At 37.5% G+C, this 25,080-nt stretch overlaps 2 pseudogenes; both read right to left on the reverse strand.

Moving 5' to 3' along the window:
• Positions 1-343: 343 nt before the first annotated feature.
• LOC126622818 (uncharacterized) lies at positions 344-23,429 on the reverse strand (annotated as a pseudogene).
• LOC126621146 (uncharacterized) overlaps positions 12,351-25,080 on the reverse strand; it is a 53,310-nt pseudogene continuing 40,580 nt past the window's right edge.

A 25,080-nucleotide genomic window follows, 5' to 3' on the forward strand; every position in this document is an offset into this window, starting at 1 on the left:
TTTTCATTTCAAAGTCAATATGTTACACATGTTATGGATTAATTTGGTACCCTGTCATTTTCTTTAGTTTATATTTTGGCGGGACTTGTTCAGAATGATTCCAGGACGACTGACTTCTATTTCTTATGCCGCTGTATCTACCATTCCCTGCGGATTTTCTTGGTTGCTGATTCTTGGTTGCTGATTTTGGTTGTGTTTTCCTTGTTTGCTTTGTTGATTGCCTTATTACCTTTCATGCTGGACTTTTTTTTGAACCGTGTTTAATTAAGTTGTGCCGAAAAGAAAAAAACCATTACTTCATCCCATACTGCAGTAAACATTAGAAAATACAGTGGACTATCTGTTGAATCCAAATCACAGTAATTCAAATGTATTATCTAATCAGATTGAATTCCTCTCCAATCGAGTCACCGCTGATATCAGAGCAAAGCATATGTAAGGCAAGAAAATGCATAAGCAGGATTACTCAAGAAATATCTGATCAACTTAACTCCCTTCAATAGACATCAGATCAAGTTATGATGAAATAAACAGCAACATGAAATATGAACTATCGAGCCTCGAGTACGGTAAAAGTGTCCTCCTTAGCTAAAAAAGCTGTAACCTTGTTTGCACAAGGATCGACTTTGTTGTCATCTAGATCCCTTTCACTGTAAAAACCAGGTTTTTCCGGTTCAGGCAATGCACTTTCACCACTCAACATCAGAACTGCAGCTGGCATGCTTGGCCTATCTGCCGGATTTCACTGCACGCATAAAAGACCCACATGGATCAACCGCAAAACTTCATGTGGATTACTGGAGTCTCCTACTCATGTATCGAGCATTTCAATGGACTTGCCTTCTGTGTATAAATTCCATGCCTAAAAGATCACAACCACCAATCGTACTGAATAAATAGAAGTATAGAGAATCAAGTAAAAACAAATAATAATGCTAGACAAACCACATTTTAGATCTTAAGTGGAATCGAATCCATTTTTTACATGAATTGTCGTCACCAGTTGTTAATAGAGAAGTCACTGTCACAGTAGTACTTCATTAGCTGATGCAGTCAGAATATAGTCCCTCTAGTATTATTCGACGAAAAATGATCAACTTGACAGCTGACACTTACATGTCCATGCAGGTTAAGGCTGTGGTTTGGATGAGAAAATCCTCTGTTTCTTTTCCCTTCACTATCTCAAGCACCATAACACCAAAGCTATACATGTCAGATTTTATCAAGTAGAACCCATCGATCGCATATTCTGGGGACATGTAACCACTGCAAAGCAATGTGTCAAAACCTACATTTTACAAGCAAGGTATATAGAATGTCTGATTGTACTTTTACATTATTTACTATGTTCTTCCAACCACTTTATTTATCGCTGCTGTAGTTTCATTTCCTCCAAAACTTCTTGCCAGGCCAAAGTCTGAAATTTTGGGGTTAAATTCACCGTCTAATAGAATGTTGCCGGCTTTGAGATCTCGATGAATTACTCTCAGTCTAGAATCTTAATGAAGATAGAGGAGCCGCCGAGCAATCCCATTAATAATGTCAAAACGCTTAGGCCAATCTAGTAAGATGCTTTTTCTTTGATCTGCAAAATAGTACATAATAGTAGCATATCACAATAAAACAGTCTAATACTTTCCCTTCCGTTACACAGCCAATCGACAAAGGATCATAGGAAGTTTACAAATGGGAAACAAACCGAAAATAAAGAAGTCTAAGCTTTTGTTAGGCATGAACTCGTAGATCAGCATCATCTTCTTGAATGCAGCATCCTAGAAGCCTCACTAGATTCCAGCGCTGAAGTTTGGCAATATGTGTAACCTCATTCTTTAACCGGTTGAGTCCTTGCCTCGAATGTTTCAATAGACTTTTCACAGCTATTTCTTGTCCATCCATTAGTGTACCCTGAAATTCATCAGCACGTATCATGATCAAAATTCATACTACTAGCTAACTGTATCTGTTACTCTTCCTAAAGTGACATGCTCAAATGTCAAGCTAATTGTTGTGCGGACTGTGATTTCACCTTATAGACAGATCCAAAGCCACCCTCCTCAACTTTATTGTGGTTTGAAAAATCATTGGTAGCACAAATCACAGTGCCCAAGTCAAATAATGGTAACTCCAGATCTTCCCTTTGGTCCGATCTCGGTTTTCCTGCAAAGCACATAGTGAAGTAAATTGTGTACTATGGAACTGAACTTAGAAAACAGAGGGGTAGAAGAGTAGAAACTCAAATAGCTTACCATCTTGTTGGTGCTTCTTCTTCTGAAAACGTAAGAGGAGGGCTAGGCCCAGGATTAAAAGTCCAGCAGACAACACAGTACTGGTTACTACAATTCTCGTTTTCTTCACTTTGGATTTTGCATTGTCTGCTTGAAGTGGTAATGAAGTATTTGAAAGCAGAAAATTAATAAGGAATTATAAAAAACAATAAACACCACCATACCTGGTTCAGATGCAGCCAATCTTATTCTTATGTATATATCTTGCCCATTTCCATTGAAAGTTCTTGAGCAGCCACTTCCTCCTGCCCTGATATCCAAATTTGCAAAAGCTGTGCAGGAGCAGTTTTCAGTGGAGTCATTCTCATACAGGCATATGTTGCACCCCGACAGGCCCCTTTTTGTTGAAAATTTGGTCTAAATCCTTCCAAGCAACCACATAGCGGGGAGTTGTCAATATTACACGCACCATTTGGCCCACATATTCCATAGTTGTCACATGTATCAGCCGGTGTTCCTAGTAAAACTTCCCAAACTTGGGCTCTATTAATCCAGTTGTAGCTCCTCACACTCCCGTCTTGTGTCAACACAGGAAATGCCCAATTCTCAAATAAAATTGCTTAAAGTTCTGCAAAATGAAGACTACAAGTTACAGCATCGACCAGAAACACTCGTCCAAACACTAAACCAACCTTGCAACCATATTTCTTCCAAGTATATTGTCCAAACGGGGTAGTCTTTGCTCATACAGAAGATTGAAAATCCTTAAACACACTCGATGCAGCGACAAACGATTACTGTCTCCATTAAGATTTATGCAACTGTTAAAATGTTGGGTTTGTTTCAAAAATTGCATTACTTTTCTCCGCAATTTACAAACAAGCAAATCATAAGTGACAAGAGCCCATAAGACCAATTGGCAACAATTTGCAATCCAGATTTTTAGCTTCATTTATTGCTAGCCATCAACTAACTCAATTCAAAAAGTGGAAAAAAAAACTGGAACAATTTGTTTCCTTTACTTCCATCTAATAAATATAGAAATGGTTCAAGAACACGGGCAATGCCCAATTCTCAAAACAAACACAGAAATAGAGAGAGAGAGAGAGAGAGAGAGAGAGAGAGAGAGAGAGAACTGACCTTTATTGGTAGAAAATGTTGCAGAAGCCAGCCAACCCAGAAGAAAGTTAATTCAGGGGAAGATTATCGTCACCAGATGTTAATAGAGAAGTCACTGTCACACTGTATATCATTAGCTAATGCAGTCAGAATACAGTCCCTCTAACATAATTCGACGAAAAATTATCAACTTGACAGCTAGCACTTACATGTCCTAGCAGGTTGAGGCTGTGGCCTGGATGAGAAAATCCTTTGTTTCTCTTCCCATTCACTATCCGAAAGCTGTGCTGCTGGATTCGACTCAGATGTTGGTGTGTTCGAGGACCAAACGCTTGTCTTGTTAGTATCAACAAGGACAAGAATTCCAGGGATGGTGACCGTGCGTAGACCTGATGAATCAGTGGTGTGTCTCGGTTGGCTACCCATACGAACTTTTTTACTTGATCGCTAGAATGGGACTTACAATTACAATTAACCGAGTGTTGACTGGCCAGCCTGTCCAGGTTCAGATAGACTTAACTCCATATCATGAGTAGCTGTCCAACCAGGTTCATAGGCTTCAAGGAAACCGATCTTTGCCTTGTCGGGGAGATCATGGGAATGAACAAATGGCACCTCGTTTGGCCACCCAATCTCCATTCTTATATTGGCAAAGGGGCTATCAAGTGTCTGAATGTGATTCTCACACTCCTTCAGGTTGCAGAACCTCAGCTTGATTCCCTTCTTGTCTGCAATGTCTTGAACCCTTTCCATCAGGACTCTCTGGACCTCGACCCACAATCTCTTGGAAGGTGGCAGAGGTTTGGTTCTTTCACCCTTTCTCCTCCTCAACAAAGGCTTCATAGATCCTGTTCCAGCATTTCATCGATCCAAGGACCTAATGTTAAAAGCTTCTCACATAAGAGATACACATAAACACGTGCAATCCAATATCAAGAGGACTCAAGAGATGGATATAATTTTAGAAGAGAAAACTAGATTGAAGATCCTTGTTTACGACAGCAGAAATGCGAAAACTATTAAGTAGTTGATGATTTCTATCAATAGAGTTGGACTTAATTTAGCTTATACATTGAACTTATTTTTGGTGTGTGCATGTGCTTCAGTCAGTAAGACCAATCCTAATTAAATTAAGCTGTCATTAAAAAAATTGCATTCATGAAATCAATTTACAGTATGTAACAAGCAGGCAATTGGTAAAGAAGATTAAATGCAACATACCATCTTGTGCTGCATGGAAATTGGAACTTTGGAAACTGTGTCTGTTAAAGAGTTGATTGGTGGGGTGAGATCTCTGCATAAAGTCATCAACCGCTACTGGAAGCTGGAACTGAGCTTCAACCCCATTACCAGCAGCTCTCATCTCTGAACAACTAAGACTGGTCATGGATTTAGGCATGAATTTAAAAGCCAAAGAACATCACCCAAACAAGTTGCTCTGTGTATTAGCAGTCTCCGTTCTCTGCAGTGCAGGGTTAACATATCCTGCAGTTGCCTGATAGAGTGCGAGTCCAGGGTAAACAATAGCTTCTTGAGGACCAAGATCTTCGTCCACAAGAAACCAACGACCCTGAAAGTCCTTTATGTGTAGACCAGCCTTGTCTGACTTGACAAGAGATATCAAGCTTTTGTCAACTTGATGCTCATGGTCAGAAAACATAACCAACTGGCCATCCTCTTGGGTCGTAAAACTATGGTGTTGTGTCCCCTGAAATGATGGCCTTGCATGACAACAGACAGATAATACTGAAGAAGATATTTACCGGTTTCTTAAGGGAACATTATCAAGTACTTCAGTAAATGGTGAGCTCCTCAAGTTCAAATAGAAGCTGATAGCGTCCAATATATCTCGAGCTGCCTTTGCAAGCAGTGAAAATATATCAGGTAAAGCTGCTGGAGGAAATTCCATTGTGTTGTCGGGCTCTAAAGGAGTGAGTCCAGGTCTGTAATCATAGGTTTCTAGCCACAATGGAGGATCTGCATTACAACCGGAGGTCTTGCACCAGTCACAAGGGTCATTGTTATTAACCATATCTGCAGCTGGGTATGATGCTTTCTGGTGGAAGTAGAGGCGAGCCGAATCTAAACCCGACCTCAAAAGTGCCCCATCACTCACTGGAAACTAAATGATGGCAGCAGAAAAGAGTGCTAGTGATTGTGACAAAGTCGAAACAGATAGTTTGTAAGAATCTGATGGAAGGCTTTCAGCAGGTGCCAGATCAGTTAGCTTCACACGACCTAGAGATTGTTGAATAAAAAACCCGATGCAGCAACGAACGATTACTGTCTCCATTAAGATTTATCCAACTGTTAAAATGTTGAGTTTGTTTCAAAAATTGTATTACTTTTCTCCCCAATTTTCAAACAAGAGCCCATAAGACCAATTGGCAACAATTTGCAATCCAGATTTAGCGTCATTAATTGTTACCCATCAACTAATTCAATCCAAAACGTGGAAAAAAAACTGGAACAATTTGTTTCCTTTACTTGATCTAATAAATATAGAAATGGTTCAAGAACACGGGAAATTCCCAATTCTCAAAACAAACAGAGAGAGAGAGAGAGAGAGAGAGAGAGAGAACTGACCTTCATTGGTAGAAAATGTTGCAGACGCCAACCAACCCAGAAGAAAGTTAAATTCAGGGGAAGATTAGGGCTTTACAAAAGGGAGAGAGGAGAGGAACACACAACACAGTGCCTTTTTTCAAATTTTTTTAACAGTTACACTTTCATGGTGGATTTTACTTGCGGCAACCAAAACTTGGTGATGAGATGAAAATTTTGGATTTGGCAGTGACCGAACACAGAGGTTGTCGAAAGCCATATCACCTACGCCATAAATTTTTCGTTCTGACCGGAATGGGTGGTACATCGTTTGTTTATATATAAATCGTAAGAAATTTTATTTTTTAAGTTATTAATTTTTTAATATATATATCTCATTATTTATATAATGATACGAATTGTATCATTTCATATGCTAGTCATATTGAAATATTTCTTCTACTTGGATATGTCTTTCCGCTTCTCAAATTGGAGAAATTTATGTAAGAAGTAGCTAATGTTATTCACACGTTTATTTTTATCTTTCAAATACCTTTGTTAATATTTGGCCTTGATTTTCTCCAATTTACTCCATCCGAGCAGCGAATATTGAAAGAACATATGAGAAGTAAAAATAAGTATGTAGATAGCATAACCCTCTTTTTTATATACAATTGTTATTTTTTTAATTTGTTTTGGAGAATTCAACAAAACCGTCATAAAACTTATTTTCATAGCACTTTTGTTGTTTTGTAAAAATTTTCAGAATTCATTTAAAACGTTTCGAAAATGTTCCCATTGATGAAAATTTGTTCTAGCCACATACTAAAATCTGTTAGAATTTTTCTCCATTGATTTTTTTTTTTGCCTTAAAAATGAACAATGTTTGGCCACTCAAGAATGAAAATGCCTCAGAAACAGTTCGTAATACTTTCATCAATTCCTACCATATGTTTTTATATAGCTCAATGACTAAACAATATAATTTTTTTTTTTGCTGAAAAATCATCTTTACGAATCGATTTATAATATGATATTTCCGATCATATTCACAAACTTTTGTGAATTGGCCTAAAGAGTGTAGCTATGTGACAATGACTTATATAACATTGCCTCCCGATTGAAGAAGTTATAGGAAAATCAAGAGACAAAATAAAGACGAAAATGTGTACGAAAATTATTTCCAAAATTTTATCGAGCCTCGACTAGTGAAATAGTGACTTCATTAGCTGAGCATGATTTAGAAGAATGACCGGCTTCGAGTTCACTCATATCCCTTTCACTGTAAAAACCAGGTTTTAGAGGTGGGGGCAATGCACCTTCACTACCCAACATTAGAATTGCGGCTGACATGCTCGGCCTGTCTTCTGGATTCCTCTGCACACACAAAAGACCCACATGAATCGTTCTCACAACTTCATGCAGAGTGATGGAGTCCTCTATCGATGCATCAAGCAGTTCGAGAGGCCTGCCTTCTGTGTGTAGCATCCATGCCTAAAACACGAAAACTAGTGTACTTAGCAGAAGTAGTAAAGTCGAGCGATAAGAATTTTTAACTTGACATTTGATGTTGTTACACTCACATGTCCAAGAAGGTTGAGTTTGTGGTCTGGATGAGAGAATCCTCTATTTCTACTCCCACTCACTATCTCTAGCACCAGAACACCAAAACTATAGACGTCGGACTTTATAGAGTAAAAACCATCAATTGCATATTCTGGGGACATGTAACCGCTGCAGACCAATGTGTCAAAAAACATTTTTATACGCAAAGAATCTAGACTTTCTAGTTTCTATTAGTGTTTTTAAAAATTCGTTAAAAAAGAGCTGTACAATTGTGTTTTAGGATACTTACTACGTTCCGACCACTTTCTTCGTTTCAATTCCTCCAAAGCTTCTAGCCAGGCCAAAGTCTGAGATTTCGGGTTAAATTCACTGCCTAATAAAATGTTACTTGCTTTGAGATCTCTATGAATAACTCTCAATCTAGAATCTTGATGAAGATAGAGGAGCCCTCGAGCTATCCCATTAATAATTTCAAAGCGCTTCGCCCAGTCTAATAATATCCTTCTTGTTTGATCTGCAAAATATCATAATTCACAATTGTCAAAAAATACATCGTGCTAGGTTGCTAGCATAAGTGGACTAATTGAACTAAATGCAAGGTTTTGGAGTGGTCAAACCAAAAATAAAGAAGTCTAAGCTCTTGTTAGGCATGAACTTGTAGATCAGTATCATCTCATCTTCTTGAATGCAGCATCCAAGAAGCTTCACTAGATTCCTGTGCTGAAGTTTGGCAATATGTGTAACTTCATTCTTGAACTCGTTGAGTCCTTGTCTAGAATTTTTTGAAAGCCTTTTCACTGCGATTTCTTGTCCATCTTGCATCGTACCCTAAAATCCATCAACGTATGTTATGACCAAAATTCATATTTTGTAGTTTGCACACTACTTGTATCCATCATTCCATATTCTGACCAGAATTACATGTATCTATACAACTTCGAAACTATGAAGGACTATCTAGTTTTACCTTAAAGACAGATCCGAAACCGCCTTCACCAAGTTTGTTTTCATTTGAAAAGTTATTGGTTGCAGAAACTATAGTCATCAAGTCAAATAACGGTAATTCCAGATCCTCATTTTGGTTGCGTCCCAGTTTTCCTACAAAGACGCAGTGACAGGTGAAAAAAATTCCCTATACAACTGAACTATGTAGTTTGGAAAGAAGAGGGGCACAATAGTACAACCAACTTACCACCTTTTTGGTGCTGCTTCTTCCAAACATAAAACAACAGAGAAAGGCCCAGGATCAGCAATCCGATAGACAACACAATAGTGCTTATTATGATTCTCATTTTCTTTTCATTGGATTCAGAGTATTTAGCGTTGATCTTTGTATCGTCTTCATGATCTACAAATGATATTTATGAAAACAGAAAATCTATGAGTCGGAGAGTAAAAAACAAATAAATAAAAACTGTATAATGTCTATCATCCAACTAATAGTTTCTAGTTTGTGAGACAATTCTAATAGAGGATATTGCTAATTGTGTCAACATTCAAAGTTAAAACTGTTAGAATTAGTACAATGTTTCACTTCGTTATGTCTTGACTTTGTTTCGAGCATATGATTATGACTAAATGCATAGTCACCAAAAGGTGTTTTTTACGTACTTTGTTCTGCTGCGGCCATTCTTATATAAATATCTTGCCCGTTTTCAGCAGTGTATCTTATATCAATTAGATCACCGTACCACAGCAAGCACCCAGTTCCTCCATCCCGGATATCCAAATTTGTATAAGCCGTGCAGGAGCAGTTCTTCATGCACACCATCTCACATTCCTTGAGGTTCATACTTTTGTTATGCCATGATTGTTCTGTGCTAGGCAATTTCACCCCCGAGTACTTTTGGAACATGTCTCCGGTGCAATTTAGAGAAGTCTTTCTCACACAGCCATGAGACCAATCCACCAAATCCCATTCTTTCGGGAACTTTGGTGTAAATCCTTTCAAACAGCTACAAACCGGGGACTCTTCAATGTTACATGCACCATGTACACCACACAATGCATAGTTTACACAGTCATCAATTTTGGCTGATTGGTAAAGAACCCAACCTCTGGTTCTATCAATCCATGTGTAGCGCTGCACAAGTCCATCTGAAGTTAACACCACCCTCGAAAAGATTGAGTTGTTGTGAAGCTTGTAACTGTAGTACATTTCATCAGGCTCAGAAACAAAACTGTATGTGAATATAGGGTTTGGATTGAACTGAGGGCTTCCACTGAACCCGACTCCATTCCATGGTCCAGACCGATATTTAATGACCGAACCTTCCCTCACAAATAATTCTGCATATCCCTTGGGACCAAGTTGAGATGTACGATTTCCTTGAGAAGGATCCTGAGGACTTTTCCACGATCTAAGATGCCAATTGAAGCCTGTAACTGTGTTCCTACCAATCTTCATACCTGGTAAGAATGTATCGCCAGGGTAATCAAAACCTTGCCACAGAAAGTTCTCAGAGTCGTCATCACTCCTATCTATCACGACAAGATTACCCGAATCCAAAAGACGTGCCACTGGATTCTGTGCAGTTCTCGATGTGTTGGAGGACCAAATTGTGCTCATGTTGTGGTTGAGGACAAGAATTCCGGGGTTGGTGACCTTCAAAACGCCGGACATATCAGCGAGGGGCTTGTCTCTGTTGGCAACCCACACAATGGTTGTAACAGATATCTGTTTGTACCATATCGCCACGTACCGTCTATTAGAAGCATCAGGATAGTAAAATCCTAGCTCAAACGTACCGCCAGTTGAAACTACAGTCTCACCGTCTCTAATGGACTGAAATGTACTCGTGGCGTCATCAGCTGTGGAGATTACGGCTGCGACCATGAGCAGCAAAGAAGAGTAGAAAAGAAGCAAGCACATCTTAGCTAAAGCATTTGACGGATTTTTCATAAACTTCATGGGAAAGCACTGAATATTGTCTGTCATTTGAACACCTTATTGAAATAACGTTGATACCTTTTCCTGCAAGCAACCAATCATTTTCAAGTTCAATATTGTTGAATAGTCGGGTGCGTGAGAAAGTTGTCTTCAATCCGAAGTAGACTTCGCATTCGGTTAAGAATGATGTTGTCGTAGCCGGATATTTCACTATGACAACTAAGATTGTTCATCTAGTAGAAAATATCCGAATTAATATGTGGTCATATCCAGTTCCCTCGGCTCAAAGGAAACTTAAATGTCTGATTGGTGTACTCTCTCGCATTAGTCTTGTATTCGATATCGTTTTCTTTCCTTTTCAATTCTTGTAATTCAAGATTAATCCCACGTTAGAAAGTATCAATAAGAGCGTCTTCGGTGGGCGATAATATTCCCTGTAACTGGTTGTATATCTCATTGTGTCTATCTCCCTAATCACGTTAAGTTTTTCATTTTCAAAGTCAATCTGTTACACATGTAATGGATCAATTTGGTACCCTGTCATTTTCTTTAGTTTATACTAAAAATTATTGGCCGCACGTTGTTGCAGGATTAAAAATTGTAAAAAGCATTATATTTGAAAGATATAAAAGATTGTGTCAAGAAGATTAATACAACTCATTGCTATATTTAATTGATACTCCACATAAAAATCGTAGAAGTTTTGGCTATCTATGTACATAAAATATTAGATCAACACATTCCACTTAGGTAGTTTTTGTGATTTTCGATTGACAGCAGTACTTAAATACGAAAGATTACGAAACTTTGGGTTATTTACATGAAAAAAATGTTAAGAAATACTGTCATTTACATTGATAAAATATGACAAAAATTGTTCAATGGAATACCAAAAGATCACTCCACTACTCTTGATTGTCAAGAAATTAGTTTAAACCAATCCAAAGATCAAAACTCTTTCAAAATTCCATGTGTATTCAGTTTCTCTAAATCAACCAACTTCTCCATTCCAAACCATCTAACAAATATTTGGCAGCAATACAGCCATCAACAAACATTTTAAACCCATTTCCATGTGTATTAATGATTTTCAACCAAATTATTTGAAGATGGGGAATCACAGAGCGAGCTTAATTAGGAACCAAAGAAGATCTGCAAAAGCAAGTTAAGAGATCATCGTACTACAGAAGCAAATTACATAATAAAATTAAGAGAGCATTATATTACCAAAGCATAATAATATGTTCATTTCCAAATGTATTACGAAAACCTATTGTTTCATTTTTTTTCAACCCACAAAATTTACAGTTTAGTTCAAAAAATTTGATCTGATTATTAATATTCACACGGAAAAGATACGACTCAAATGAACTGGGCATTTGAAGTCACTTTCTTATTTCTTATAACCACATCAGTATCATATATATATATATATATATATACAAACGTAGCAAAACAGCCCAGAGTTTTGGAACTGTATAAAACGTAGCAAAAAGAAAATGGGTTTGTTTCTTCACTTTGTTCCTCCTCCTTTCTTCTGATACGTAGGTGCTTTGACACTTTGTACAGCTCCAAAGCTGCCTCCTTGAGAAAACCAGTTTTTGGAAGCTCAACAAACCCTGCTTCTCCCAGATGGTTCTGAACAAAGCTTCACCTGCATCACTCGCACCATGGTCTATACACCTACATGCAACTTTTGATTTGATTATTATATATTTTATTATGTCGATACTCTACTATAGAAACAAAAATAATTACACAATACAATTCAAAAGGAGAAATAGTTCTTCAACCCAGTTGCAAGAGACGTCAAAAATAAAGAAATGGAGATATGTGTATTAACTTGTTCATATTTGAACACATATACTTATCTATGATATATTTTTTACAGTAGCACATGGCTAAAGATATGTTACGCGATAATATATGTTATGCCAATTATTGACTGAAGACATGGCAGAAGAAGCAAAACGAAAAACAATGGCAAAGAATTTAGAGAGAGAAAGTGAATGACTAAAGATTGTATTCCTTGAACAATGAAGGAATTCCAGAGAGAGGCGTTCGTTATTTATACAAGTATTCTTTGCTTCACTCATAAGCTACTTACCAACTTTCTTATCCCTACAAATCCCAACAGACTAACAGCCTTCCTACAATCTCAACAAACTAACTGCCTCGCTGATGTGTGCCTTGCTGATGTGTAACCTTCATGCTGATGTGTCTGTAGAGCCATACTGATGTGTACATATCAGTCAACAGACCCATGGCCTGAAGCAATAACTTTATGTTTCTTGAGTATTCATCTAATAAAAGGCTATTTGGGACAAGACTGGATCTTTAAGATAATCTGATGTGCTGCAACAACATACATGGAGACCTAGAAAACAAAAAGCAAAGAGCATTGGTAAGTAATAATAAAACATAAAAAGTACACAAATTTATCAACAAGCCATGAATGACCAATCTTGTGATAATTCCAAATCATGTTTTTTTTTTTTTTTCAAATGGTAATTCATTCAACACGATAGAACTCCCTGTATACAAGGAGGAGAGATAAGCATATGAGAACACCAAATAAACTTCAATAGACCATCTTTTACAATCACACACACTAGTAAAACTGCTTGCAAGTCACAATCTTTCACATAGTTTTTCCTAAACCCCATGCATGCTTCCCTCCTAGCAAAGCAGTTACAAACTTACATGATGTCTGACATGGTTAAAGACAAGGGCAACTTTTACAAAAGAAACGCACCAAGTAATCAACCACAGAGCATTATCGTGTCTATCAAGTCTCACATGTTTTGTACATCCTAAATAATGAAAAAGCATTATCATTCAATTCCATCTTTAGCAGCTTTGGCCTTATGAAGAATCGCAGCTGCTAAAGATGCTAAGCATGGAAAATCAAAAGCGTCCAACAATGAATATAAAGTGGGATAAAGTATGCAACAAGAAAATAAATCACTAGGCTGGGGGAGGAAAAGAAGTTGGACAAAGGACATGATTTTACAACAAAAAAGATATCCGATAATTTGGCAACTGATTGCCAACAAACAGGTTCTTACAACGAAAAATAATGACACCACTGATGCACAAGGACAACTTGCTTAGCATACTATGACCATACCTTCCAATATACAACAGCAACTAACAAGAAAAAGAAGCACGATGCAAAACAAGAATCAAATAGAAAACTAAGAAAAACGTTAGCCAAAACCTATATATTTCATCTCTCCCTTCCCCCTAAAAGAAAATACTAACAAGGAATAAGAAAATCCCTGGCAGGCAACGTTACATTGTCCCTTCAACCCCTTTTCCTACCAAAATATTTCCACCCATAGAGACACCTCTTCGACTATCTATGTTAATTGTTACAGTCTCAGGGAAATGCTCTAAAACCCACAGTGATGCAGCTCTCCAATATGGATGAGTGACCGAGGGACATTTCAAACCCATTTTCCAATCTAGCCTACGCATTTTCTTACGATTTCACCATGCAAGAAAGGCTTCTCAGTGTGTGTTTAACTCCCAGTACAAAGGGTTATTTATGCCGAACCCAATTTTTGTGAAAAAAATTATGGAATTTGCCAAAACCCCTAAAAATATTTAGCTCAAACACTTCACAAACGATGATTCTGCACTAATTTTACGAACCCAAAGCATCTCTTCTTTCATAAAACACAATTTGGGTCAAAACCCAAATGTATCAAAACTCAATTATACACACTGACCAATAATCAGTAAAATAACCATTAAAATGCATCAAACTGATTAACATTTCAGCTGACCAAATGCAGAAAGAACCAGCTTTTTCCATCATACAAAGCCAAGCTCACAACCGAACCCACTAAATCGCACAGCTCGGAACCAGATCCAATTCTTTACAAACCAGAATCGTAATAAACCTTAAAAATCAGACTTTGTTCTTTTTCCCAAGCACAAGTTAAACCAGAGAAACCAAGAAAACTAACTTATTTTCTCATAATCATCATATTTTCCCAAAAAAATTGAAATTTTCCATGGAAAAATCAAGAAAACGAACCTGGAGATGCAGCGGCTACGGGAGAAGACCGAGATTGAACCTGGAATGAACATGTTTTTTAATTTTCTGATTTTATTGCTGCGGCAAACTAATTAGAAGGGAAATCCCAAAATCAAGTCTTATATTTTGGAGGCATGTTTTCACTAAATCAGTGTTCGTGTGTCCCCAACAAATTGAGTGAGTTTATGGCTGTTGCATATAAGGCTAGATTGGAACTCTAATACATTAGGATAGTGGGTTCCAAAAATTTAAGAGTATGAACAGAAAGAAAAACGCATCAGACCTCCTAGAAGCAATTTTTTTTTTTCAGTTGCAGATCGAAGCAATACAAAGAAAGAGAAACCGAGAGGCAGATCGTACCTAGACTGGAGATGCAGAGCTGAAGTTCACAGAGAAGGTTGCAAAGGGGAGATGCAGAGGATGAGGAGGAAGGTTGCGAAGGGGGGAGATGCAGAGGAGAGGAATGAGGAAGACAACGGCAAGGCAGAGAGAAGAGATATTGTTTTAGGGTTTGTAATGATTTAGATGGTGTAATTTTTGAAAAAGATATGGGGTATATTTGTCTTAAAATGGTAAAATATTGTGTTCCACAGGCGTGGAACAACCTGTTCCAGGGGGTAGACGCGGGACACAAAAACACCCAAATTCTGTCCCGTGGAACAGCACGTTCCACCCTATTTTGGCGTACCAAAGGCGGGACGGAACGTCTTGTCCCGTTCCGTCCCGTCCCATCCCGCTTACCAAACGCACCCTAAGTGACCCTGGTGTGAATATTTCCCAGAGCCGAACAATACCCTTTTTGTGCACAGTTTTGTGCAAACTGTAACAGGACAGAATGGTTATGATCATTACTGGTAAAGAATAAGCAATATGCAACACTCGAGAACAGTATTTTAATGTAATCTGCCTAAGGCTCTGGGTTTAAATTTCATCATCCATGTCAACTGCAATATCGACCGTGATATGCAATACTTCAGATTAAAATACTTGTAACGCAACTCCATACTTGCCAACATGGAAGCAAAAGGAGGAAAGGAATGCATATTCTACTTTACCTTCTGAGTAAGCACTTGAAAGCTCTTTTTGAACTCTTTTGTGCTCATCCTAATTTTGTGATCGCTCAATTTCAAGTGTAGCCTCTCTTTTCTAGTGAGAGATTCCACTACAACCTGATAGGCATATTCAAGCATTTAATAATCTACAGAAATTAACTCAGCAATATTAAATATCAAACCCACTTACTTACCATCTATCTTATCCAACTCTTATTTCGGTTTCTCTGTCAAAGCTTCGCAATAATCTAATTCAATTACTCTTCCTTGCTTTTTAATAAGATCCCTACAATCAAACAAACATAATTATTCTAGTAAACACATTCGAATTCAAACACATAAAAGATGTTATTCATACCCATATCGTCATATTGCTGCTCTGATCTTGAAAAATTAAAATTAATAATAATCGTTCAAATCATATTACAATATATCACAAACTATGACATCTGATAATCAATACATTTAAGAAAATTTAAAATGAATTCAATTCACTCCAAACGGTGATATTATATGTTCACATATATATTCACAACAACAACAAAATCACTTTCTAGCCACTGGGATAAAAATAAGAACAGAAAACATTAATTCGAGTGCACATATGAACATCACATAAAAATCATAACAAAATCCAAAACAGAAGGAGAGATAACAAAAATGATAATTTTTTGGGACTTACAATTACAATTAACCGAGTGTTGACTAGCCAGCCTGTCCAGGTTCGGTTATACTTAACTCCATGTCATGAGTAGCTGTCCAACCAGGTTCATAGGTTCATAGCCTTGTTGGGGAGATCATGGGAATGAACAAATGGCACCCCGTTTGGCCACCCAATCTCCATTCTTATATTGGCACGGGGGCTATCAAGTGTCTGAATGTGATTTTCACACTCCTTCACGTTGCAGAACCTCAGCTTGATTCCCTTCTTGTCTGCAATGTCTTGAACCCTTTCCTTCAGGACTCTCTGGGCCTCGACCCATAATCTCTTGGAAGGTGGCAGAGGTTTGTTTCTTTCACTCTTTCTCCTCCTCAACAAAGGCTTCATAGATCCTGTACCAGCATTTCATCGATCCAAGGACCTGCTGTTAAAAGCTTCTCACATAAGAGATACACATAAACACGTGCAATCCAATATCAAGAGGACTCAAGAGACGGATATAATTTTTAGAAGATAAAACTAGATTGAAGATCCTTGTTATGACAGCAGAAATGCAAAAACTATTAAGTAGTTGATGATTACTATCAATAGAGTTGGACTTAATTTAGCTTATACATTGAACTTATTTTTAGTGTGTGCATGTGCTTCATTCAGTCAGTAAGACCAATCCTAATTAAAGTAAGCTGTCATTAAAAAAATTGCATTCATGAAATCAATTTACAGTATGTAACAAGCAGGCAATTGGTAAAGAAGATTAAATGCAGCATACCATCTTGTGCTGCATGGAAATTGGAACTTTGGAAACTGTGTCTGTTAAAGAGTTGATCGGTGGGGTGAGATCTCTGCATAAAGTCATCAACCGCTACTGGAAGCTGGAACTGAGCTTCAACCCCATGACCAGCAGCTCTCATCTCTGAACAACTAAGACTGGTCATGGATTTAGGCATGAATTTAAAAGCCAAAGAACATCGCCTAAACAAGTTGCTCTGTGTATTAGCAGTCTCCGTTCTCTGTAGTGCAGGGTTAACATATCCTGCAGTTGCCTGATAGAGTGCGAGTCCAGGGTAAACAATAGCTTCTTGAGGACCAAGATCGTCTTCCACAAGAACCCAACGACCCTGAAAGTCCTTTATGTGTAGACCAGCCTTGTCTGACTTGACAAGAGATATCAAGCTTTTGTCAACTTGATGCTCATGGTCAGAAAACATAACCAACTGGCCATCCTCTTGGGTCGTAAAACTATGGTGTTATGTAACCTGAAATGATGGCCTTGCATGACAACAGACAGATAATACTGAAGAAGATATTTACCTGTTTCTTAAGGGAACATTATCAAGTACTTCAGTAAATGGTGAACTCCTCAAGTTCAAATAGAAGCTGATAGTGTCCAATATATCTCGAGCTGCCTTTGCAAGCAGTGAAAATATATCTGGTAAAGCTGCTGGAGCAAATTCCATTGTGTTGTCGGGCTCTAAAGGAGTGAGTCCAGGTCTGTAATCATAGGTTTCTAGCCACAATTGAGGATCTGCATTATAACCGGAAGTCTTGCACCAGTCACGAGGGTCATTGTTATTAACCATATCTGCAGCTGGGTATGATGCTTTCTGGTGGAAGTAGAGGCGAGCCGAATCTAAACCCGACCTCAAAAGTGCCCCATCACTCACTGGAAACTGAATGATGGCAGCAGAATAGAGTGCTAGTGATTGTGACAAAGTTGAAACAGATAGTCTGTAAGAATCTGATGGAAGGCCTTCAGCAGGTGCCAGATCAGTTAGCTTCACACGACCTAGAGATGGCAGGCCATTACTTGCCATGACACCCTTTGGGTATACTTGCTACCTGATTTTGAAGAGAGGCACAGGTTACCACTGACATAACTCAAAATTAATAAACTGAAAACAGCATAATCATTCATCAATCAGAATCTCCTCTCTTTTTTAATGAGAATTTAGGAACTCCTTGACCCCTAAGTTGAAGCCACAAAAACTGAACCATCTACGTACTGTAAAGAAAGAAAGTATATGAAGCATAAATATATACGTACAAATACATGTGTGTACATATATGAACGTTTTATATTGAAAAAGTGCTCTCCTAAGGTCCTTAAAAATGTCAAGCTGCTCAACTATTGATCGTATATGTATGCTAGAAATGCAAGATCTATGATACGTTGCATGCCGAGGGGACATTTTACCTATGTATGGATAAAGTTAGAAACCAAGTTTTCCAAATTACTAGTATGAGCAACCAAGACAAAAACTTTTCTTATTAAACTTGGATCTAATAATCTCGTTAGTCAGGAAATTGAAGTGATGTCCAAAATCTGCCACAATGTCATCTAAACTCAACACAAACTAGCAGTGTGGCTAAGTCAAACGATTGTCTGATACGAAAAAAGTAAAATTGCTTAACAGTTCTGCAAGATGAAGACTAAATGCTACAGCATCGACCGGAAACACTCTTCCAGACACTAAACCATATTCCTTCCAAGTATATTGTCCAAACGGGGTAGTCTTTGCTCATACAGAAGATTGAAAATCTTTAAACACACTCGATGCAGCGAGGAACGATTACTGTCTCCATTAAGATTTATGCAACTGTTAAAATGTTGGGTTTGTTTAAAAAATTGTACTACTTTTCTCCCCAATTTTCAAATAAACAAATCATAAGTGGCAAGAGCCCATAAGACCAATTGGCAACAATTTGCAATCCAGATTTTAGCTTCATTTATTGTTACCCATCAACTAACTCAATTCAAAAAGTGGAAAAAAAAACTGGAACAATTTGTTTCCTTTACTTCCATCTAGTAAATATAGAAATGGTTCAAGAACACGGGAAATTCCCAATTCTCAAAACAAACAGAGAGAGAGAAAGAACTGACCTTTATTGGTAGAAAATGTTAAATTCAGGGGAAGATTAGGGCTTTACAAAAGGACGAGAGGAGAGGAACACACAACACAGTGCTTTTTTTTTATTTACGGTTACATCTTAATGGTGGATTTGACTTGCGGCAACGAAAACTTGGTGATGAGATGAAAATTTTGGATTTGGAAGTGACGGAACACAGAGGTTGTCGAAAGCCATATCACATACTTAGACATGTCTTTCCGCGTCTTATGCTAGAGAAATTTACGTAAGAAGTAACTATTGTTATTCACACGTCTATTTTTATTTCAAATATTTTTATTAATGTTTAGCCTTGATTTTTTTCAATTTACTCAATTCGAGGAGCAAATATTGAAAGGATGTGTCATAAGTAAAAATTTGTGTGTAGATAACATTACTTTCTATTTTATATACAATTGTTATTTGGGGTTTTTAATCTGTTTTGGGGAATTCAACAAAACCGTCATAAAACTTATTTTCATAGAACTTTCGTTGTTTTGTAAAATTTTTCAGAATTCATTTAAAACGTTTCGAAAATGTTCCAATTGATGAAAATTTGTTCTAGCCGCATACTGAAATCTATTGGAATTTTTTTACGTTAAATTTTTTTTTTTTGGCCTTAAAAATGAACAATGCTTGGCCACTCAAGAATAAAAATATCTCAGAAACAATTCATAATACTTTTATCAATTTCTATCATATGTTTTTATATAGCTCAATGACTAAACAACATCATATTTTATTTTTATTTTTTTGTTGAAAATCTTTACGAATCGATTTATAATATGACAGTTCCGATCACATTCACAAACTTTTATGAATCGGCCTGAAGAGTGCATCTATGTGACAATGACTTATATAACATTGTCTTCCAATTGAAGAAGTTATAGGAAAATCAAGAGACAAAATAAAGATAGAAGTGCGTACAAAAATCATTTCCAATATTTTATCGAGCCTCGACTAGTGAAATAGTGACTTCATTAACTGAGCATGCTTTAGAAGAATGACCAACTTCGAGTTCAGTCAGATCCCTTTCACTGTAAAAACCAGGTTTTAGAGGTGGGGGCAACACACCTCCACCACCCAACATTAGAACTATAGCTGACATGCTAGGCCTGTCTTCTGGATTCCGTTGTACGCACAAAAGGCCCACATGAATCGTTCTTACAACTTCATGCAGAGTGACGGAGTCCTCTACCGATGCATCAAGCAATTTGAGAGGCATGCCTTCTGTGTATAACATCCAAGCCTAAAACACGCAAACTAGGCTACTTAACAAAAGTAACAAAGTAGAGCAATAAGAATTTTTAACTTGACATTTGATGCTGTCACACTCACATGTCCAAGAAGGTTGAGTTTGTGGTCTGGATGAGAGAATCCTCTATTTCTGCTCCCACTCACTATCTCTAGCACCAGAACACCAAAGCTATAGACGTCGGATTTTATAGAGTAGAAACCATCAATTGCATATTCTGGAGACATGTAACCGCTGTAGACCAATGTGTCAAAAAACGTTTTTATACGCAAAGAATCTAGACTTTCTAGTTTCTATTAGTGTTTTTGAAAATTCGTAAAAAAGGACTCGTACAATTGTGTTTTAGGATACTTACTATGTTCCGACCACTTTCTTCGTTTTTGCTTTCGTTTCATTTCCTCCAAAGCTTCTAGCTAGGCCAAAGTCTGAGATTTTCGGGTTAAATTCACTGCCTAATAAAATGTTACTTGCTTTGAGATCTCTATGAATAACTCTCAATGTAGAATCTTGATGAAGATAGAGGAGCCCTCGAGCTATCCCATTAATAATTTCAAAGCGCTTCGACCAGTCTAATAACATCCTTCTTCTTTGATCTGCAAAATATCATAATTCACAATTGTCAAAAAATACATCGTGCTAGGCTACTTGCATAAGCGGACTAATCGAACTAAATGCAAGGTTTTTGAGTGGTCAAACCAAAAATAAAGAAGTCTAAGCTCTTGTTAGGCATGAACTCGTAGATCAATATCATCTCGTCTTCTTGAATGCAGCATCCAAGAAGTTTCACTAGATTCCTGTGCTGAAGTTTGGCAATATGTGTAACTTCATTCTTGAACTCGTCGAGTCCTTGTCTAGAACTTTTTGAAAGCCTTTTCACTGCGATTTCTTGTCCATCTTCCATCGTACCCTAAAATCCATCAACGTATGTTATGACCAAAATTCATACTTTGTAGTTTGCACACTACTTGTATCCATCATTCCATATTATGACCAGAAGTACATGTATCTATACAACTTCGAAACTATGAAGGACTATCTGGTTTGACCTTAAAGACAGATCCGAAACCGCCTTCACCAAGTTTGTTTTCAATTGAAAAGTTACTGGTTGCAGAAACTATAGTCATCAAGTCAAATAACGGTAATTCCAGATCCTCCTTTTGGTTGCGACCTAGTTTTCCTGCAAAGACGCAGTGACAGGTGAAAAAAAATTCCCTATACAACCGAACTATGTAGTTTGGAAAGTAGAGAGGCAGAATAGTGCTACCAACTTACCACCTTTTTGGTGCTGCTTCTTCCAAACATAAAACAGCAAGGCAAGGCCCAGGATCAGCAGTCCGATAGACAACACAGTAGTGCTTATTATGATCCTCATTTTCTTTGCATTGGATTCAGAGTATTTAGCGTTGATCTTTGTATCGTCTTCATAATCTACAAATGATATTTTTGAAGACAAAAAATCTATGAGGTGGAGAGTAATAAATAAATAAATAAATAATGTATAATGTCTATCATCCGACTAATAGTTTCTAGTTTGTGAGACAATTGTAAAAGAAGATATTGCTAATTGTGTCAAAATTCACAGTTAAAACTGTCCGAATTAGTACAATGTTTCACTTCGTTATGTCTTGACTTTGTTTCGAGCATATGATTATGACTAAATGCATAGTCACCAACAAGTGCTTTTTACATACCTTGTTCTGCTGCGGCCATTCTTATATAAATATCTTGCCCGTTTTCAGCAATGTATCTTATATCAATTAGATCACCGTACCAAAGCAAGCACCCAGTTCCTCCATCCCGGATATCCAAATTTGTATAAGCCGTGCAGGAGCAGTTCTTCATGCACACCATCTCACATTCCTTGAGGTTCGTACTTCTGTTAAACCAGGATTGTTCTGTGCTAGGCAATTTCAACCCCGAGTACTTTTGGAACACGTCTCCGGTGCAATTTAGAGAAGTCTTTCTCACACAACCATTAGACCAATCTACCAAATCCCATTCTTTCGGAAACTTCGGTGTAAATCCTTTCAAACAGCTACAAACCGGGGACTTTTCGATGTTACATGCACCATGTACACCACATAATGCATAGTTATCACAGTTATCAATTTGGACTGTTTGGTAAAGAACCCAACCTTTGGTTCTATCAATCCATGTGTAGCGCTGCAAAAGTCCATGTGAAGTTAACATCAACCTCGAAAAGATTGAGCTGTTGTGAAGCTTGTAACTGTAGTACATTTCATCAGGCTCAGAAACAAAACTGTACGTGTATATAGGGTTTGGATTTAACTGAGGGTTTCCACAGAACCAGACTCCATTCCATGGTCCAGACCGAAATTTAATGACCGAACCTTCCCTCAGAAATAATTCTGCATATCCTTTGGGACCAAGTTGATTTGTACAATTGCCTTGAGAAGGATCCTGAGGACTTTTCCACGATCTAAGATGCCAATTGAAGCCTGTTACTGTGTTCCTACCAAGCTTCATACCTGGTAAGAATGTATCGCCAGGGTAATCAAAACTTTGCCACAGAAAGTTCTCAGAGTCATCATCACTCCTATCTATCACGACAAGATTACCCGAATCCAAAAGACGTGCCACTGGATTCTGTGCAGTTTTCGATGTGTTCGAGGACCAAACTGTGCTCATGTTGTGGTTGAGGACAAGAATTCCGGGGTTGGTGACCTTCAAAACGCCGGACAAATCAGTGAGGGGCGTGTCTCTGTTGGCAACCCATACAATGGTTGTAACAGATATCTTCTTGTACCATATCCCCACGTACCGTCTATTAGAAGCATCGGGACTGTAAAATCCTAGCTCAAACGTTCCACCAGTTGAAACTACAGTCTCACCGTCTCTAATGGACTGAAATGTACTTGTGGCGTCATCAGCTATGGAGAATACTGCTGCGAAGATGAGCAGCAAAGAAGAGTAGAAGAGAAGCAAGCACATCTTAGTTGAAGCCTTCAATGGTTTTTTCATTTAATTCATGGGAAGACAAATTGTCCCTCTACACCCTTCTTACATGTATGATTTCGAATTTTTCTGTCATTTTCGACTGCAATATTGTGATTTCGCATTTTTCATTAAATTCAAGGGAAGACAAATTGTTTTCCAGTGTGAAACTGAGGAAATGGTTTTCAATCGGAAGTAGACATCGGACTCGGTCCAAGAATGATATTGGGGCCTGGCTTCTCTGCTCTCTCCGTTCCCATTCACTCACATCCCCTCTGCTTTTTTTATTAATGTCAATATTTTATATTATTATTTTTTTTTGTCTTATTATCTTTATAAAAAATTCAATATAAAATGTTGACATGATTTAACCGTGACCACACAAAATAAAAAAAGATGGAAGTGCATGAGAACTGGAAGTGCAAAGAAGTCGGGTCAATTATATTGTCTTAGCCTCACAATTTCCTATGACAATTAAGTTTTTTCATACAGTAGTAAAATATCTAAATTAATTTGTGGTCATCCAATTCCCTCAGCTCAAAGGAAGCTTACGTGCTTTGATTGGTATTACTCTTTGCCTTTATTGGTGGAAAAATTAGGCGGAGAGAGGAACCCCACGTTTGACGTTTGCCGTTTGACGTTTGACTTGAATACACTGTTAAAGCAATATTAGAAAATATGAAAATAACACAACAACTCTAATGATTATACTCTTATAATTATAAAGAAAATCACAACATCTATAATATACGAGATTATATAAACAACTAGAGAGAAAGTTAGAAAAACTAGCAAACTTGGAGATTGAGGCTTGCATAAATGCAATATCCTAAAGATAAAATTTCACCCATACTTTTGTGCTTGTAGTTCGGTAGACGTCCTATTGAGCAAAAATTGTACACAATATGTAAACAATTAATTCACTCAACACAATTTCACCCTCGTTCATTTTTTAAGAGGGTTTTATTAATTCGAGTTCGACCTATTATAGGCTATGCACCTATTAATTACAACTCTTCATTTGGGAAAAGAATATCATTTGATTCTAATATGAATACATCGTAACTTGGGGGTTTGGGTGTTTATTTGATTTTGTGACTGTGTCTAGGTAGAGCCCTAGATTGCCTACGTACCTTCGTTGAGGGATTAAGTCACTCGTAGTTCCTTATGTGTTTTGTCGGGGTTTGATGTCTTGTGCAGTTTCAGCTCATGCAAGTAATGAGCAATTAATGAGCAATTAATGCCTTGTGCAGTTTTAGTTCATGCATGCGAGGACTTTAAGCCTATTAGAGCTGGATGTGGCTTCGTGCCATTTGAATCTTGTTGCGGCCTCGTGTCGTTTAATATTTGATACGACCTCATGCCATTTGAGATTTTTCTTCGGTTTTGTGCCATTCGAGGCGTCTTTGTGCCTTTTGTAATTTGAATTGGCTTTATGTCATTTGAAGTTTGATGTGGTTTCGTGCCTTTTGAGTGAATCTATTTTTTTATTCATAGAGTCAAAAAATATAAAGCACACGTGAATACGAAATTGTTGTTTTACTTCAATCTCATATGGAGCAACATTCCCTAGAAAAACTAGGAACTTTGTTGCATGAGTAGCATCCATTAATTGGAAATCTAGGAATTTGTGCTTGAGGACTTCTCTTTTACTCTTTGTAGAATTTGTAATTACTTGATCGAAGTAGCAGGAGTGAATTTAGTTTATATAAACCAGTGATGCGTTTCGGTTTCACGGTTGCGTCTAACACTTGATATCAGACTGCCTACGTATCCTTAACGGAATCAAACCGGCGTAATTTGAAATATTTTTTATTTGAAATTGTGTTCAGACTTTGGCTAAATGAAATGCCAATTGGATTTATTTAAAACCCACATATGA

The sequence above is a fragment of the Malus sylvestris genome, chromosome 5 (assembly GCF_916048215.2).
Source record: "Malus sylvestris chromosome 5, drMalSylv7.2, whole genome shotgun sequence".
Taxonomy (NCBI): Eukaryota; Viridiplantae; Streptophyta; class Magnoliopsida; order Rosales; family Rosaceae; genus Malus; species Malus sylvestris.